General features: G+C 45.3%; 1 long non-coding RNA gene across 1 annotated transcript in view; it reads left to right on the forward strand.

The window, feature by feature from the left end:
* LOC134521377 (uncharacterized) overlaps nucleotides 1–19846 on the forward strand; it is a 60159-nt gene that overhangs the window by 39280 nt on the left and 1033 nt on the right. The window lies entirely within an intron of this gene.

The following is a 19846-nucleotide window of genomic DNA, read 5'->3' on the forward strand; positions in this document are numbered from 1 at the left end:
ACCTAATGAAGAGAACGGCTGATTTTCAAGTATAAGCGTGCATCCCCTAATGTTTAGCGTAGGTGAAATGGGATGTCCTGGAGCACTGGGCAAAATGGCATAGTTAAGCTTCACTGAGGGGCACTAAGCTAAGGGCATGGACATAGGGTATCTCTAGCATTTCAGTTCAGGTCAGGAGTGCACTTTTGAAGCAGAATTCCCAATCTTCTCCACTTACCAGGACACAAAGCACCAGGATGCAAAAGAAAAACTTTCTTTGTCTCCTGCCGCCTCTTAGCTTTGCATTCTAAAAACCGAATTACCCACAAACTGAGTGCTCTTAAAAGAGTCCTGGTTTCCTCTAGAACTGCCTTGGCATTTGCAGCAGAGAGTACTGTTTTGCACTTCAAGAACCTGAGAACCTTTGGTAAGAAAGTTAAATGCACCTCAGCATCTCCTGATGAGCATCTCAGCTGCGAGCTGCTGGCACAGTTCAGTATGATGTGCTGTGTTGCTGCTGGAACCAGAGGTGCTCAGAGAATGGATTAGAAAGGGATAATCACTAATTTATAGCAGGCACTGTTTTCTGAGTTATGAAATGTGTAACTATTAATAGATTTAATATTTGCTCACAAGCCAGCAAACAGCAAAGATTGCACAAGGCAGTACTTGAAGTGTTAGGAAGAGTTGTCTCCTGGCTGAGCAGGGGCTAGGATGCTGCCAGCCTTTGCCAGTTCTTGCTTCAGGGCTCAGGCTTTTATCTTTAGGAGATAAGAATCATCTAGGCACGCTAGGGAGCATATAGGTGCTAAAGAGGTTGATTCAGTTGTGGACAGCTGTGAGTTATAGCTGGTAATATTGAATTTAAATAGGGACGTCTTGAAATGCACTCACAAAAGCTTTAGCATGGGAAAAAAATCCAGGGAATTGTAAACTGAAGAAATGCATTACTTTGGGACAGAGAAAGTCTTGAAGTAATGTCCATGTGGGTAGCTGACATTGGAATTGTCATGTTTTACACGGGATGTTGAAGGCAAAGGGGCCTGGGAGAGCCCCTAGTGCCAGATGCCTGTTGATGTGTGTGACTCAAAGGTAAATGTCCCTTTTTACCTATATTTACTAATATTACTGTAGACGAACCTCACAGTTGCAGTAGTATTTATAAAAATGACCAGGAGTAGGCTTCTGTGTGGATGCCTTGTCCACACGCTGTACGCTACGCTGTACCTCCCCCCCCAGCCTTCAGCCCGGGGGAATCAGCGTAGCTGTGTGAAAGCATTAACCCTACTCCCGTGCTGGCTGTCTCAAGGAACAGGGAACACGAGCAGTATAGGAAGTGTGTTTATACAAATACTTGTTATGAATGGAAAACAACTCCTAGCACTTCTGTCCTGTTCTAATGGATAGCACACTATGGCATCTTCATGTTCTCTCCTTTGAGGACCTAATTACTTGTCTATAACATATTCATTTGAGAACTTAATTTGCTTTTAGATCCCAGTGATGGGAGCAACATTTCTGAAGGCACCTTCCAGAGAGACTTCTTTCAACCTTACCAAGATGTTGGCATAATTATGTTTTTCTGTCCATAAAAATGGAAGGGGCTTTTACAGGTCTCTGCAGCTCATCTGTGCAGCTACTGTGAAATGTCCGTACATGAGGGTATTTGCTGGGGTGATTCTTCTCCAGGGTCCTTGCAGGTGCTTCTAGCTAAGCAAAGTGACTGGGCCTGAACTTCTCCATCTCAATTCAGTAGCAATCCTCCTGGTTCTTAGGAGTGTGAGAGTTTAGGCTTGACTTGTTCAAACTCTTATTTTTTATTCCAGTAATGTTGACACAAGCCCTGTAGCCTGTCTAGCAACAGGGACAGAGCACAAATAACAAACAGATTCTGCTTTTAAAGAGACTCATACATGCAACTAAGGAAAAACAATCAATGACCATTTAGATGTTTCTGACTGAACAAAATGTCTTTAAATTAAGTCCCGCTACTTCCCATACGAGACTTGAAAATAAGAACACTCTGACTTCCTAATTTAGCCACTAAACAGCAGAGAAAGTTTTACTGCATTGTTTGGCCAGGTGACAGGCCCGATACTTCCACCAGGGTTCTTTCTCTGGGAAACATTTTTCCTTAGGGTATCTGTCACAGTAAACAAACTACCTTTAGGGAAGCCTAAGGACTGAGGAGAAAACTAAAATGCTCACTTGGTGACCTTGCAATTAAGCAGCAGTTGATAATAATTCTCAGATTATTATTTCGGTTCAAGGAACTCATTAGTTTTATAACTAATTGCTGGTGCAAGGGACAGAGCACAGTCACACAGCTGGAGGCACAGAGAGGGTAGAATTGGGGCGGCCTGGTTTTGGATCAGTATCAACTGGGTCACTGTTAATCATAATCAGATCTAATTGCAAGTAATCACTGAAAAAGACGGTCTCATTCCTCTTTCTTCCTATCCATACCATATTCTTGCTTGCATAAATTGTAGGGACTGCTCAGACCCAGTTGATTTAATTCAGCATACTGATCAGATGGATGAAGAAGGGTCAGAACTTCTTGGCACAGGGCTGGACAGTCCCAGGACAACGACAGAAATATTTACTCTGCCTTCCTCCTGATGTAATAAAACCTGCTTCTCAGTGCAACTAATTCTAGGATTGCAACAAGTTGTGCTGTTGATCTTTGCTTATTTTATCAAGGGCAGGTGCTACTGTTACCTGCTTATTTAGAAAAGAAAGATCCCAAACATTTCTTTAAGTACCACTTGCCAGAGAGAATTCCAAGGCCTCTGGGGCTGCTCTGTGACATTGTTCTTCGCAGGATGCTCCCAGGTAGCACTGGAACACAACTCAATTATGTTTAACTGTGACGAGGTAGTGAAGTGTGTAGTAAATATTATTGTTTCATTAGCAGCTCTGCATTTAATTTAGATACGTATTTCTGCACAAATGAGAAAATGCCGCAGTCTTTAACGATAGCGCTACCCCATGTAATAATTATGGTTTGTACCCGAAGCCAGATGCTCTGTCGGTGTGGGCCCACCCTGCAAAGCACCCAGCCCCTGAGGTAGGGAGGGAAAACCAAATGAAAGGGACATATTGGGAGCACACCCCGGTCAGCCGTTAGGTGTTTGTTGGCAGAAGGAAGTATCTTTTCTGAGTCTCTCTTTGGCGTGGGTCACGGCACCTGCAGGCAGTTTGTAGCCAGACTTTTGCCCGCTCTGTCTTCCTCCTCATCCACAGACGATGTGATGACCAAGCAAAGCCAGTGACTGCTGAGCCAGAACTCTGTGTTGGAAGGAAATAGTCACCTTTCAAACAGTAATGCCTTTGCTTTTTCTGTCCTTAGATCACTCTGGGAGCTGCCTCTTCTGAGCTGGTAAACTCCCTCTCGGAGCTGTTGTATCAGGCGTCTGAAAGTATCACACCAATTACCTGAGTGCTGGTTTTTTTTAGCAATCATTCTTTTATCAGAAGAAAATCTGAAGTCTTTTCATGCACTGCTCTTTCTGCTTTGATATCAACACCCCATTTGCAATTGTAGGGTGGCTCAAACAAAGAATTTCTGAGCGCAGAAAGATTTTTGCATACAGTTTGTGTCTTACAGAAACTAGGCAAAAGCAGCAGCCTAAAGCCCTAAACAGGGTAGATCACAATAAGGAGAAATTATTTGTGATAAGTAACTGCTGCATCCCAATTACTTCTACGCTGACAACTCCAAAGAACTATTCACATTGCTTTTGGAGATGTTTCTGGCATCTTAGAGCCTGGCACAACATGAGGAGCAATCTTCACGATGGTTTTTGAGTGAACTGGTTGACTTTTAGCCTTCCCTAACATTGGCATAGCTCCCTGGGAGTCACCAGCCAGCCACAGGAGGACACATGGTGTGGCCTCTTCTGGCTTGGAAATTATGACCAAGACTGACTGCATTGTCACGTGCCACACTTATTTATGTGCAGTAGCCATGCTCCTGTGCATGGTACCAACATGTAAAACAGTATCACTCAGAAAATGTTAGCTGTAACACTTTATACAAGCTGAATTTTTCTCCCAGTGGTAGCTGTGATCGTTGTTTGTGTCTGATTTATGTCCTAGTTTATCAGCTTTTTCTTCTCTTGGTCATGGCTCTTGGACACAGAAAGGAAAACGTCAGCTTTGCAGTAACTTTGTTATGTGAAATCCACCACTAATCAATAAAACAGTACTTTCCGCTTTCTTCTCCAGTGGGTCAAATGCCTGTTTCTTTTAGTTTTTAATTAAAAGTTCCCTTATTAATCAAGCTGTTAATGTGTACTGCTGTTGATAAGTGTTGAGCAGAGGATGGTGGGCATAGGAATTCACTTGTGTGTAGGGAGATTACAAAACAATTTGTAGGGATGCCACCGGCAATCTTAGCACCTCATAGCACACAGTTTGTCATACAGTACTGTCTTAGACCAGTGGTCCGTCAAATCCAAACCCTTGCCTCCAGCCTTGCGCAAGATTTGCTGGTGTACTTTATTTACTGTGTTTAAAAACATTAACGCTCTTCAACAAAAAATGTCTTACAAGAGAGAAATGAAAACAGCCATAGTGGAAATACGTGAGAACATATATTTCCTTCCCACTCACATGGAAATCTCTAGTCAACAGACTTCCTGAAAACTCCTCTTCATCCCAATGCCTGTCCCCCTACCCTTTGGCTTCGCTTGAGCATCTGTTGAAACAGACATCTCTTGGACCATATCCAGCCAGATAAACAGACTGTGGTCCCAAAGACTGAGCGTATTTCAAAGGTGAACATGCCCTGAATATCCTGGCAGTAGGCTTCTCTCTTCCAGTTTTATCCTGTAAGCGAGGGTAGTTATAGTTACGTAATATAGGGGGAGAAGTGACTTCTTAATGGGAAGGAAGATCTAAGTTGGGCTTTAGATATCGAAGTCTTACTGTTATAATACTTGCACACCCACACAGTGAAATAGGAAATGGCGGAGCTATGTGCTATTGCATTTTCAGCAAGGCTTCATCTGATCTTTTTTTGCTTGGATGTCTCATTACAGCCCTGGTTCTGACCTGAAATAAACCATATGCACTAGTATTAGGAATTAAAAACCTTAAAAAACCCTCTTGGACCTGCTACTCGCTTTGAGCCACAAAAGGGGAGCTGTGAAGTTGCTCTCATAAATATCAAAAAGTTAAATCTGGTATGGAAATAAGAGCCAGAGTGATTAAGAATTGATTTGCAAAGCAAGGATTACAAACTTGTTTGTTTTCTCACACCTGCTCTCCACTTCAGCAGCACAATAACGCAAGGCGTATCTGATGCACCTTTCCCCTAATTGGATAATGCACTCAAGGGAATATGATCAACTGAGGCTTTTAAGATCACACCACCATTTGCCCAATTATACCTAATGACAACACATTGTTCCTGCAAAATGCGCCTTTATTCCTTGGTAGGCTACATTTCCTTTCAGCCTTTTACCTATTGATCCAACAGTACCTCACGTAGAACAAACTTCTTTGTTGGCAAGTCTTGTTTATGAGACCAGAAAAATCTTTTATGTCGTCTTCTCAATGTCTGACAAAGCCAGTGAGAGAAAAAGCTTGTTCTGTGGAGCATGACAAATTTTAGCTGTCTTTGTAAAGCAAAGCAATAAACAGAATGTCCGTGTGGTTTGGGCTATACAGATAGTTCATGTTCTGTGCTCCCTATTTCTTTGTGTACTTGCAGCATTGATTTCGTAAAGCATCTTCAACTATGTGAAGAAGGTGCCTGCACTGCATAGCACTTTTAGAGTAAATGATAGGTTTAATCTTGGACTCCAGGTAGGTATATACTCACTTAATGACAGAAAATGAGATGTTTGCTAAGCAAGGCTGCAGCATCGTGAAGCTTGAGGCATATTTGCTTCTCTTTTTTTGTGGGGGTGGAGGGGCTTAAAGGAAGCTGGTGAAATGATGTATCCCTAAATAAAACATTTTTGTGTCTGTCTTCTCTGAGTATTCATGACTACAAGTACAGGCTGATGAGCAAGGGCAGGGTTGGATTCTGATTGCTCTCGCAAATTGTCTGGATAGTTATTTTTACCATTTGTAAATTGCAACAGAAGAAATACTTTTTTACAAATGCAGAACCATTTTATAACTTCTTAGTTGTCATGTGAGCTCACTACCGTCATTCCACACTTTCCAGTGGAGCTAACCTCTGCTCTGGTCTCCAGACCCTTGCCTAAATGAAAAAAATGCATCCTTGCCTTTTCCAAAAGTAATCCTGATTTTCGCCCAACCTTTACGGTGCTGTAGTGCCGTTGCCAATGGAATAGTTTCATTATTGGCCAGCACACTACTTCTGTTTTCAGTAGTTCTTCCTAGACCCTGCTATGGAATACGAGCATTCCTGTGTCACCCACATCTTACCCCAGCTGTCCCTTTTCCCAGCTCTCCCCATGGGATAGCTGGAGCTGGTTCTATTGACTTGAGTGATTTCATTGGGTCTTTTCTTCAATTAAATGAACTTCAAGACTGAACGACACATCCAGCCAGTAGGTCTTATGGTCAGGTAAGTTACTTCTCAGTGCCTGTACTGGTATAATCGAGATCAGCATCTGGCGTAGCGGGACTTAGGGCTGCTCAGAATGAGCTTTGGTAGGAACTGTTTTGGGAGGAGTGAGTAGCACTCTGACTTCTGACTCTGCCATGCGTGCGTTAATTCCTAACTACTTCACCTCAAGCAGCCCAGCACACATGTCACTGTCAGGCTCTGAATGTTCTCTGCAGTGTAGGCTGGCATGTGCAAAGGTCTCACAAGCCTTGCCGAAGATCCTGTAGGAGCTCATTGACAGAGTGGATTAATGTCAAACAGCAATCCCCTTCAGTCAAAATCCCTCTTTGCTACTTATATACTGAGCTGATAGAAAGAAACAATCAAACTGAAGAAGAGTTATTTTATTTAATGACAGTTCATCTCCTCCAGCACAAAGAGAAATTATAGATTTTATTGCTGCTTTTGGCTTGTAGCTGTGTTTGCATTTTCTCCTTTCTTATTACATACATGGATCTAGAACAAAAGGCCTGATGAACCTAAATTTCTCCGGTTGTGGCCACTAAATAGGTAATCATACACGACTCGATTTAGTCTTTAAAATTTGCAGCCTCATCATTATTGTTGTCCTTCTTTCCGGCATTATTCCTGAAGTGCTCCCTGTACAGTGTTCTTGTAAGAACATTCAATTTTGTTCTCACAAAGGTTGTTACCAGTAAATTGAGCTGGGGGAGTATGCATGGGCTTTGTACTTCCCTTGTGAAGCCTGAAAGCACTGAGTCTCTGGGAAACACATCTGAGTACACTGTGCTCACCTACTCGAATCCATTTTGTCTCCTCCACAGACTTCATTTTCTGCATGCATCCTCAGGAAGATGGCAAACCTGGCAAGTTTCACTTCCATTAAAAAATGGAAACATGTTTTTTTCTCTCCCAGTGTGTGAGAACTGGGAGTTTAGCACTCATGTCACAAAGAGAGAAACTCATTATGCCACCAAATCATTCCTCCCAAGCCGTCTGTCTGAGTATTGATCCCTTGTACCTGAGTAAGTAAACCCTGTGGTTGATGATAATTATTCTGGGACATCTCATTCCAGTGAGTGGATCAATAATGTCTTTCATGGCCTCCTGCTGTGTGTTCCTGTCATGCCTCAGCACCTCTGCATCACCTGCTGTTCATCAGGAGCCCAATGAAATAATTGTCCATGGCGGTAAGAATGCTGTCAGCCACTTCACACTCATTTAGGTCTCAGCCAGGACACCACATGAAGCCTTGGCTGTACAGCATTTGTAATGAATGTCAGTATTGACTTCACACTGTCCCACACATTGAGGCTGGAAGATTTCCCCTTGATGTCACGTCAAGTCAGGCATAATGCCTATAGGGTGCTCATCATGAAGCTGCCTTTCATCAGAGACAGGGATAAATATCCAAGTTCCCTTTTTCATCCGGAGGCTCAGAGTAAACCTGTCAGGGAGCAGCGAGGCCAGGGGCCTTGATACAGATCCAGGAGTCCTTCTGCCACCAGCTGTTCTCCCAGGTCTTCCTCCATTGTCCTGACCCTCTGGCTGTAGTACCAGCCCCAGGGCTGCTAGGTCTACCTTTTGTCATGCTTATTTTCTTCTTGCTCTTCTTTCTTATAACTATTATTTATGCTTTTTCCCCATCTTTTCTTTGATTATTGGCCTGACTCTAATGTCTTCCCTCACTGTAACTTAAAATCTTTTTTCAATTATTTGTGATTAATGTTTTTCTCCTGAGTGTCAGGGTGCCGCAGGCACTAACAGGCCTTGTTGGCCCCGGACAGCCCGACCCTATGGCAGGCCGGCTGTGCTGGCTGTCAGCTCGGTCGGGCCTGTGTTCCGTCAGCCATAGACCTCTGCGATCCAGACCCCGGGCGGACCAGCTTGGCAGCCGGCCGTGTCACCGTGGCCCTGCCCAGCAACCCTGGGCCTGGCCCTGGCTTGCAGAGAGACTTCCTAGCTTGACCTTGAACCTGCCTCATCGCTACAAACAACTTTAATTATATGTCCTTACATCTATTCCATAGTTACACTACGAATCCAGGGTGACATCCTTCTTATAATTTCAACCATAGAATATAAAGTGAAATGGGATTTTTGTGATCTCTTTTTCTTAATTCCTGCATAAAACAGGCGGCCTTCATCTTTGATTCCATTTCTGTAAAAGTTACAATGCCATTCCTGTTACAAGCTGATGGTTCTTGTATCTAATGTGTAACGTAGGGTGTACCTGGTCATTCTGTCACTGTAATACTGGTATGACAGCTTAGAGAGCTCTTAAAACTCACAATTTGCCCTGATATATGAGCTGGTCAGGTATGAAAATCACATTCTAGTCACCCAGATAGGCTACTCTCTTGCTGTTAACATTTCCAGTTACTATGTTCAACTTCCAGTTTTCTTTCTATGCCCTAAAGGATCATATGGAAAGCAATTTGGGTCTAAGCAGAAAGTGGATTGAGATTCAAAGAGGAAATGCCAAATAATGTACCCTTTCTAATTTGCATGATGCAAATATTTGAAACACTAAATTAGCAGGAGGTTTACTGGAGGAGTGCAAGATAATGTTAGACTGCAAACAGTGACAATGAATAACTTAAGGAGGCTGGGAGTAACACATTGATAAGTAAGGATTACCTGGGTAATTAAAAGCAACTTGATTACCTAGTTTTTAAGATCTTATGCCTCCTAGTGTTTCAGGCAGCATCTTCATGTTTTGACTGTCTGGATGGGATACTCAGATCCCATAGTTTTAGAATAGAAAAACGTACTCATAACAGTAAAGTTATGTGACTTGATTTCCCACTTCATCAAACTTGTGCTTTTTATGAGCCATATGTAAGCAATTCAGAGGCTGCAGCTCATCTGCCATGGGCAAATAATCGTCAGAACACGCAAGGATGTAGCTACTTTGCATTAGGGGCATTGAGCATCAGCTCAGTGACATGAGAACTTAAAATCAGGCCATGCACACCAGCAAAGCTTAAAGGCTATGGGAGATGGTGTAATGTAACTGTTCTTATTAACCCACTTGTGTTGACATGCATGGATCATTTCCGTTGAATGCTTTCTATTTAGATTTGATCTTGTTGGTCCCCCTTCAAGTGACAGGGTGCGAGGCGTGGTGAGCTCTCCTGGCCACGGAAAAAGGGTAAGGCTCCGAGTATGGGCAGGGAAGTGAGTTAGCTGAAGAGGCTGAGGTACGTACTGTGCTGGCTGTTCGGTGAGGACACGCTTTTTCTGTAGTTTGGTCCTCTCCCACTGAGAGACCCATTACGTGTATGCGCTGCAGGGCAAATAAACACGTGCGGGCTTCTAGCACAGACTGCCTGACCTTGCGAGTTCACTGCCTGACCCACTTCCCGGTGCTTTACATGGCACAACTGAGCTGGCCCCACAGGGCGTTTGTCTTCCTGCCAGTTATGTAGACTTTGCAGTTGAATTTGATCTGCTTTGACTAGGCTTGCACCCAGTACTGAAGGGGAATGGGAGTCTGATGCCGTGTCTACATGGCAGGCTTCTGTGCGGCTCTGCTTGTGCAGGTGTGAAGAAAGCTCATCTCTGTCTGGCCTTGTGGCACCAATGGAAACCTCTGGAGCTCTAGCAGCGTGCCTTATTTTAGTCAGGTTTATGGCAGTTTTTGAAATAAATTTAAACAAAACTACAAGAAGTTCTCTTAGTTGTATTACAAATTAGTAGTCTTCATATGCTAGTAAAGTACTTCTAATGAACACAGAGCAAAAATTCTAATGTATACTTTAAAAAAAAATTGCAAGTGGATTTGTATGACATGACTTACCTGTGAGTCAAGAATTGAGCTTGACTCAACACATTGTTCCCATCCTCTGTTCGTATGATGTTACTTTGCTGCAACCTTAATTCCACACTGGTTAATGATTGGAGTGTGTCAAAGGTAATTTTAGGTAAATGCACTGGAATTGAACTACGTATTGCGTAGCCTCTGTGTAGCAGTCTGAACAGAAGCCTGTTAAGTGCTGTAAAACTTGGTGCATCTCTAGATGCTGTAAACTGAGCGAGGTTGAAAATGGGGTGGGCAGCTTTTAAAAAGAGCGTTCTGAGCATTTCTTTGCGTAGCCTAGAAATGGAACTGTCACAGCCCTTTTTATGCTGTTGGAACAACCAATGGTGTTTCTTTAAAGCCTTTGTATGAGGATCTTGTCTTTTACAAACGCAAATTTTGTTATTGCTACTTGGAAACACAGGAAAACAGCAAGGTACCGTGACCTCATTCGTATCTGTAGAATGTAATTTTAATTCTGGATTAAAATATCCCAAATTCAGATGTTTCCATCCAGACCTCAACTCTATAACCTGAATCCATCACAAAGTCTGGCATCAGTTGCTCACCTCAAACCATTTTTCAGTTCACTGATACTCTGCGCTCCAGGGCACCCAGTGTGCATAATGCCATTCTCAAGCCAGTCTCATTCCCTTGTTCTCTCTCATACACACAGTTAAAATGGAAGATAGAAAAAAAAGCAGTGGAAAACAAGGACTTCCTGCATTCTTGTGTTTCTTTTTTTCCCAGCCTGATTTGTGCTTCTAGGCAGACTGTGAATATTCAGCTCACACAGTACAGCCAAAGCAGAGCCTACACCCATCAGTCTCTTGAAAACGAAGAGAATATGCTCTATACAAGTCTGTACTTCACAGTCTGTTCCCTGAACCAGCTTATGTGGCCTAAATAACTCAAAGGCCTGCAGTTCCCACATTTCAGCTATATCCCAGTGGTAGCTGCATTTTAGTGGATAAACAGTTATTAGGTATTTCAGCTGAAGTTTGCAAACAAAGAACTTTGTGAGGAAAAAAATATGCAGAAATGTATTCATAAATTAATAACAGTCAGGTTGGTTTGTTGATTTCTAACTGACCTGAATCTCTCCATGCTTCCCGAATCCATCCTAGACTAAATTGGTTTGAATAAAACCCCATTTTTACTAACCCACCCTTGTCTATGTCTCTAATTCAGTGTTACAAGCTTAGGTCCTTACATAGCCTTTACATGAACATGAAGTGTGAGGCAGGAAAAACATTCAGACGGTGAGAGCAGCTGCCAACAAGACATTGCGAACAGGCGATGAAGTCCCTGTGGTCCCAGACAGGGACAAACACAATCAGTCTGAATGATGCAGTGCTGTTGGGTATGTTTACAAGAGTTCAGACTAATGAGTCGTGTGTTAACATTTGATTAATTGTCGCTGGTCATGATGTAGCTGAGTACTGCATCAGAGGAGCAGTGTGAACTCAAGGGACAGAAGCATGAAATGCCTACCCACTCCTTCCCTGCGAGAGGGGCACCCCTTGGTTAAGCAGCCTGAGCCAGAGACTGGGGTTTATTCCAGCTGAAGGTCTGGCCCACGTGGGACCCCGTAACCTCTGCTGTGGTACAGTTGTGTTGTGTGTCCTCCGCTCCCAAATGAGTGACCTGCTTTCAAAGGTTTCATTACTCTGCCACCTCCTCAGTTCAGCCATTCTTCCTGTTTCATACAACAGAAGGATTAAACCATTTCTCTCTTCATTCTCAGACATAAGTTCAACGCAACAAAGTTGGAGTTAAAAATGCAAACCCAAGGAAATGTGCAGCAGCAGTGTGAAATAAACATGGTGGAAATGTCCAGAATGGCTATAGATCAGATTGTGTTTTTTTACAGGAAATAATACTTGCATCCACTTCAAGTTCAGGGTACAGTTCTGTAGGAAGCAATAAAGGACCAATAAGAAATTCTAGCCCAGTCACTAGACATGAAACAGGTTTCAGCCCTAATTTGAGTGTGCGCTCTTCCTGGAAGTTGTCCGTATGGGCAGTTCTGATCTGACCCTTCTTTCTTTTTTTTTTTTGTTTCTGTGTATGTGTCTTCATAATACCCATTGTGTGCAATAATAGTGTCTCTCTGCTGTGGATCAGTCATGCCAGAAAGCTATGGAACTTGTCTACCTGTTTCCAGAGGTCTGCCATGTAGACATATCCTGGGCAGCTATATCCCAACCCTTTCATTCTTCTTTGTTCTTCAAAGAAATAAAATTGGTGGTTTTTTCAACTGTTAAAAATTGGTTCTGCATCACCCAGTTGACAGATGGATGCTCTAAGCTGACAGGAAAAACGAAGAGGCATCACATGACATGAGAGCGCTGTGAATTCTATATATGCTGGTATTGTTCTCCGTGGTCTTCAGGGACATGGATTGAAAAGTGAAGTATAACCCCTGGAAGTGATCTGTCCAGAAATGACAGCGATGGATGTCTTGTGTTTGGTCAAAGAAGGCTTTGGATTTTGAGCAGTTTTAGATGCTGTACTTGATCACTTCAGAAGAAAAGCTACAGGCAACTTCCCCACCAACTCCTTAAGAGGTCTACCGGTCTGTACAGAGGCTGCTCACAGCAGGAGGAGGTTGTCATCTACCCATGTAATTACTTTTGTTCCTGCTAGAAGAGGATTTCCAGCGCACCAACCCTCAAACTTGCCTCTAGTTAAAAATCATGATTCTAAGCTCTGCAATGTTTCTATGGAACACTGAAGTGACGATATTTTTCTCTCTTTATAACTCTTGCTTCCTCAGTGAGGATTTCTTTCTGTGGGAGACCTCCAGCATGCTTGGGTTTGGGGCAGGCCACTGCACAGGCTCCCAGCTTGCAGAAAAGCACCGAGAAAGGCAAATCCACCTGTTTTCCTAGTGCACCTCTGTGACTGACAGACCAGAGAGAGAACAGAGGAAAGCTGTATCTGCAAAGTGCAGCTGCCTGTCGTCCTTGCCCGCCTGCCTTAGCTTGGACGGTGCAGAGATCATACAATTATTCGCAAAGGTGGCAGAATTTGCCTGTGTATTTCTCCTTCCTTCCTACGCGAGGTCCCTGAAGACATGCTCCCGGCGCAGGGCGCAACAGGGACCTGGTGCCCAGCGGGTCACGGAGAAGCGCGGCCACGGGAGAACCCCGGCGGGTTCAACCCTCCGGGCCCCCGAGGAGCTGAGCGCGGCGGCGGTGAGGGACACGGCCCTGCGTGGCCAAGGCCAGCGCCCCCGTGCCCGCCCCGCGGTGGTCCCCGCTGCCCCCCCGACGGGCGCTGCCGACGGGCGCTGCTGCCCTCTGCCGCGGGCGGCCGCCGGTGCGCGGTCGCGGCGCAGCCCGAGCGGTGCGGCCGGAGCAGCGCAGGGGACCGGCCCCCCGCAGCCGGGCTCGGGGCGCCTGTGCACGGGGAGCCGGGGATCGGTGCGGCGGAGGAGAATCATTCCTTCGCCTACCGCCTGCCCCCTTCCCAGGCTTCGCAGGACGCAGCATGTGCATCCGCACCCCGGTTTGGTTACCGGGCACAGCTTGGGCTTTACCCAGTGAAGTACACGTCCCCCGGGAGCGGGGAGCAGATCCACTGGCTCATTAGGAATGTGAATTGCTGGGGCTGAAATATCAAAGGGGCCCTCAGGTTTGTTATCTATTTTAGGAGCACACGTGGAACTTGTTCTGCCTGAACACCAGCCGTGGGCAAGTCAGGCCAACATCACGCCTTTGTGTGTGGCTCCAGGGCTTTCTCACGTGTGGCATCACACCCGAGGACCAGACGCTGGCTGGTGGTGCCCCTCCAGCGCTGGTGCCGTGGGGTGCTCAGCCAGGCTGCGATCCAGCCTGCCAGCTCCCGCAGGGCCAGGAGGGCAAGCGGGGCGGTGGGAAGCGGTGCCTCATGCCGCCCCCGGCCAGCCCTCGCCCCCTGCGTGCAGGGCAGCGTCGGGAGGGAAGAGCCGTGTCCCCCCTGTGCGTAGGACCCCGGGACGGCTTGGTGCTGGGCCGGGCATGGGCTGGTGAGGGGTAGGCTCCTGTCAGCCCAGCTGCAGTGAGACGGCGGGAGCAGGAGGTGGCACTGCTGGGTAAAAAAAGCAGATTTCACAAGTTCAGTTATGTTCACACTCTTCTTAACAGCGGCAGAGGGAAAAACGTCCAGGGTTTCATTCTAGTTCGCTGAAGACCACTGGGAATCGATGGCAATCCGTTGACGAAATGATGAAACGTGCAGGCACGCCCAGGAAGGTGTAGTTCAGATCAGCCGTGGGGCCCAGACACGGTCCCTGCTGGGAGCCGGGATGCTGGGCATTGTGCTGGACTGGACCCCAAACTCCTATATTTGGAAATTTGGGAAACATTCCCCCTCTACCTTTGCAGGTGTAATGCATTTCGGTTAATAGTGAATGCAACAGCATGGGAAATGCTGTGTCATTCTAAGTATTCTGCACTGATTTTGTAGAGTTTGGACCTGACTGGATGAAAGGCCTTTGAAAAATGAGGTAATCTTGAAATAGGGTAAGAAATGTGTGAGATACGCTGCAGTGTTGTAGGCAGAAACAGAGCTAGTCAGCAGGGTGCCAGGTGCCCAGGGAGGCAAACAGCAAGTTTGCATGTGAGACAAAACTGTGAGGAACGGCTGATGCTAGTGTTGTGCTGCCATCAAGAGGGACCGCAACAGTCTGGAGAAATGGGCTGACAAGAACTTCATGAAGTTCAAAGTCCTGCCCCTGGGGAGGAACAACCCCAGGCACCAATATATGCTGGAGGCCACCCAGCTGGAAAGCAGCTTGGCAGAAAAGAACCAAGTTGAACATGAGCCACAACGTCCCCTTGCCACAATGAAGGCTCATGCTTTCCTGGGCTGCATTAGGCAAAGCGTGGCCAGTAGGTCGAGGGAGGGGATCCTAGTGCAGCCAGCAGAGCCTTCATCCCAAAAAGGAAGTTATGAAGAAATATGACCCAACCCCGCATTGGTCTTTTGGTACCAGGACCGTTATAGGGAAAACATTCCCTGACAGTATGCAAGAGCAATACATTTCCTCCATGTTTTAGAGGCTAAGGAATGTTACTCATTTTCATTGCTTTTTATGACTGGGTATTAATCCCTTCTGAGCATCCCGTCCTTGTTATTAGCCCAATACCTGGGCTCTTCTCACCTCTTTCCCCAGAGGAACAATGCTACCTGCATACTCCAGACCCATTACCCTCTACCAAAAGTGTTTTGCTGTTCTCCTTCCTTCCCCATCCCTTGAAATGCGCCGACTCTGTTACACGCTACCTGAGCTCTGCTTGTGGGAAAGTGCTTTGGGACACTTGCAGGCCGTCTTTGCCTTGTGAAATGGTCTCTCACACATACCCAGTCGCTATTTCGTTGGTGTCAATATATATGGGAGTCTTGCCTTTACTTTCCTTAACTGAATCTGCGGATGGCCCCAGACAGGGCCTTTTGGGGCAACAAAAGGGTTTTTTTTAATTGATGCGTAGAGCCTGAGGTTTTGCCATTCCAGCATCAGAACTTAGTAATACTTGTGGTTTCATTTGCAACAGCTACAATGTTTGCTTGATGAGCATCAGTCAGAGAGTGGATCTGTATTTTAATCATTGCTATTAGTGATTTTAGTTTCAGTGTAGAAACTTTAATGTAGGTCCTGATGGCTCACAGGAGGCAGAGCACTTTGAAAATCAAAGTGCATTACTTTTCATCATATTGTGACATTACACCATTATCTAGAGAATGAGGTGAGCTATTCTGGCAACTATTTGTAAAGCTACTGGCCTGACAAAGTTGAGCAGCACTTCAGCAGAATTAAGAAAAGAGGGTAAGCATGCACACACTAAGAGAAAGATTCCTTTTTCTCCTCCCCTCCCTCATTCCTACTGATCTGGAAAAGAATATGATAATGCAGAAATGAACTATCTGAACTATCCTCCTTATTCTGTGGGGCCAATAGTGATTTGAGCCTGATAGTCCATTGGTTTGTTGTTGTAATTCTATTGAAGCCAGAGAAACACACCAGCAGAGAAAGTAGCCCAGTAACTCATTGCTCTGTCGGCATCCCCTAATGGAGAGGATAACTTTCTTGAAAAAGTCCGCAAGTTTTCTTAAGTATTTAGCTGGTTGTTTGCTATCCTCTCTGCTTCTTTGGTGAATGGCAAATACTTCACACATCCCTGAGCCACAGGCATCAGTGGTTGTGAAAGGCTCAAACTTTCCTTCAACTCAACATCGCAGGTTTTAATAGAGCATCTCCATCTGCAGAGGGGGTTGATCGTATCTACCTAGCTCAAGAGCAATGATATGAGGCTGACTTGTTTGGAAATGCCACATGGAAAAGGCTAAGCTTTATTACTATTTGCATTAATTACTTTTCTTTTATTAACTTCCTCGTCTGGATTGGAGCACTTACAAGAGACAGAGCACTTTGCAAATGAAAGTACATTATTTTTCATCGTATTATTGCATTACACCATTATCTAGAGAGTAAAGTGCACCCTTCAGGTTATAACAAGCTGTAATTTCATTGAAGGCTCTCTAGAATTTCTGGACCACAAAAGCAAAGCTGCAGCCATTTAGTCACAGGAGCCAGAAAATGAAATTAGAACCCCTTTAATACCCAACTGGGGATATGCTATTGCTCTGATACACCCCAGGTTGGATTAAGTGTTTCTGATATGCTGAAACTGGATGGATTGTACCTTTTAAGGACATTTCAAGCCACAGTAACCATTCAGAGCCAACCTTGGCGTTACTGTCCTTTCCTGCTCCTTTGTCATAGAGGTCAGGGCCAAGAGTCTGTTTGGCAATGAAAGGTGTGGTTTTTTCCTGCTCCTTGGGAGTCTGTGCTCTACTTTGTGAGCCAAGAGGAACAAAAGTGAAGAAATACCTAGAGAAAATGTTTTCTGCAACTGAAGGTAGCTGCTGACTTCAAGACCTGTGGAAGTAAGCCACTTGGCAGTTTATAGGAGGTCTGTTTGCTTACAGTGAAAGAATCTCATTGCTCTGCAATGAACGCTTCGCATTTTGCTCCTCTTTGCTGTCTTGCTAGTGTTGTAGCTGGGCGTGTGTCGCTCTCACTGTGGTCTGTGGATGACTTGTGTGCACTGAGGGTGTGGGATGCAATGCTCAGCTCAGCTGGAAACACAGAAATGTTATGATACCGGGAGTTTGCTGAAATATAAGCAGCTGGCTCACTGGTACAGTAATATGGCATGACTCTATCTGCATATCAGCATTAGAATAATTTCTGGTCTGAGATTGTGTAAGTTGTTTATACATGGACCTGAGACAAAGTGAGCCCCTGATCAGGAGAGATGCCTTTTTTGGCTCCCCTCTCCACAGAGCCTTCTACACGTGCAAAGCCACATGGAAATCAGGCTTCATTTACAGCATTTGCAGCATACCTTGCAATCTCTGTAGCATGAAAAGGTTGCTACGGCAGAGTAGAAGTGGTAGAGAAGAGTAGAGTAGCGTGTGGTCAAACCCTGTGGGAAGAAACCTCACAGCCCAGCCCCACCTGTCATCATATCCATTGCAGTGTTTCTCCCAGGGCCATCTCCCTGGGACTCCCATCTAAGTCCAACTCCCTGCCATGGGCAAAGACATCTTTCACTAGATCAGGTTGCTCAAAGCTCTGTCCATCCTGACCTCGAAAACTTCCAATGATGGGCATGATGGGCATCACAACGTCTCTGGGAAACCTGTCCCAGTGTCTCACCACCCTCATTTTAAGAAATTTCTTTCACCCTTACAATCAGAAAAAAATTGATTTTTCCCTATACAGAATTTTGTATTGTCATCTCTGTGTGAGCCGGGTAGCCCTTCAGTGGACTGATTAAAGCACACAAGCTTTCCGACTGTGTAGCACCCAGGGAGGTAGTGTGGCTAACATTTACGTATAGTCCTTCTGACTAGCAACTGCAGGAACTATATGGGAAGAGAACCTCTGGCGCCCAGCCCATGAGTGCACCCTGCCAGAGGGAAGATGCTGGAGCTGGGGTGCACCCAGGCCAGCCGTGGGAAGGGGAAAGACAGCTCCCTTCCAACTCCCATTGCCCATGGGGCATGGGACATCGGGATCTTCTCTGGGCCCTGGTCCCGCTTGTCTGTGAGCCACTTGCGGCTGCAAGGACAGATGGCAGCTGACCAAACGGGCGATACTGAGCTCACCCATACTGCAGGGGATGTGGTCTAAGCTTTGAGATGCTGGGGTCAGTCACTCTACAAATCTGGGAGCTAAACTTGAAAACTTTCTTGTCTAACACTGAAGCCAGAAGGTTCACTGCAAGTGGTGGCCAAACGGGCCCATGCTCAGCCTGGCATCCAAACCCTGTAAGGTAACCCCTTGCAAAGCATTGGACATTGTGACCCATAAAAAAATAATCCTTTTTTCTCCTCTCTTTGCCCAGTGTCATTCCATTCCAGCTGTTGGTACGTGTCAAAGTAATAAATCCCTCATCGTGAGTGCACTGCAAAACTGAACTGTATCACATGGGTATTGGGAGACGTCTGTAATGTAGCCATGTCTTCTGATGCTATGCAAGAAGGAATGAAATTGCCGTGTAAATGTAAAGGGAATCAAAGTTCAGGAAGACGGCAGTCACGAAACAAACTCATGATTGTTGCTACAAGGCCTGCCTGAGAGCTGATGCTGAATTAAAAGCTACATTTTTCCCAGGTCAGATCAGCAAAGATTTTTCACCATTCTAACCAGAACTGCTCTCGTGAGCTTGTGTTTCTCTCTGTAACAAACTCCCAGGGTAGCTCACGTCCTTTACTCCCCATTTGTGGCAGTACAGCTGATGCCTGCTGGTGCTTCTGAAATGGTATCCCAGCAGTCAGGCAGGGTTAGTTTCTATAGTGACTGGAAATTAAAGAACTAAGCTTTAATCTGAATGTAATTTATCAGTCCATTACATTCGATTCACCTGGTTATTTCATGTCTGTCCTCAGTCTGCTACTTGGTTTCTTCCCAGCAACTCCCAATTGAAAGAGCAAAAATTATACAAAGACAGGACCAAAAAACCCCCAACATCTGGAGGCACAACGGTTCCCGTCTACAAGGCTGGGGACTCTCGTCTTACTGAAGGGCTGGGCTAACAAACCTAGGGTGGCATCATAAGAACTGTCCAGGGCAGCGTAAGTAATGTTTTGAGGAAGGCATAGAAAGGTAAATCTCATCAGTCCACAAGCTGGGTTTTTTTATTCCCTCGCAGGAATCAAAATCAATTAACAGAAGCACAAAGAGACCCTCCCCATTTCAGCCCCATGCAAGCTATTTTGTCTGGTGTTTCAGCCCAGCTTTCATCCTCCTACGTTCTACCTAGACCCCCAGTCTGTGACAGGACTTTGCTGTGCAAATGAGCACTAAGTGCTGTGCTGAATGCCACCAGCTCAGAAAAATGACTGCTGTGTTGAACAGAGACCAGTCAGGCCCCGAATGTTTCCTTCTGTGCAAGGAGTGAACTGATTTTAAGTTGGCGCATTGATCACCTGAAACTCTAGAGCTCTGTTACAGTGATAGC

This window comes from Chroicocephalus ridibundus, chromosome 10 (assembly GCF_963924245.1).
Source record: "Chroicocephalus ridibundus chromosome 10, bChrRid1.1, whole genome shotgun sequence".
Classification (NCBI taxonomy): Eukaryota; Metazoa; Chordata; class Aves; order Charadriiformes; family Laridae; genus Chroicocephalus; species Chroicocephalus ridibundus.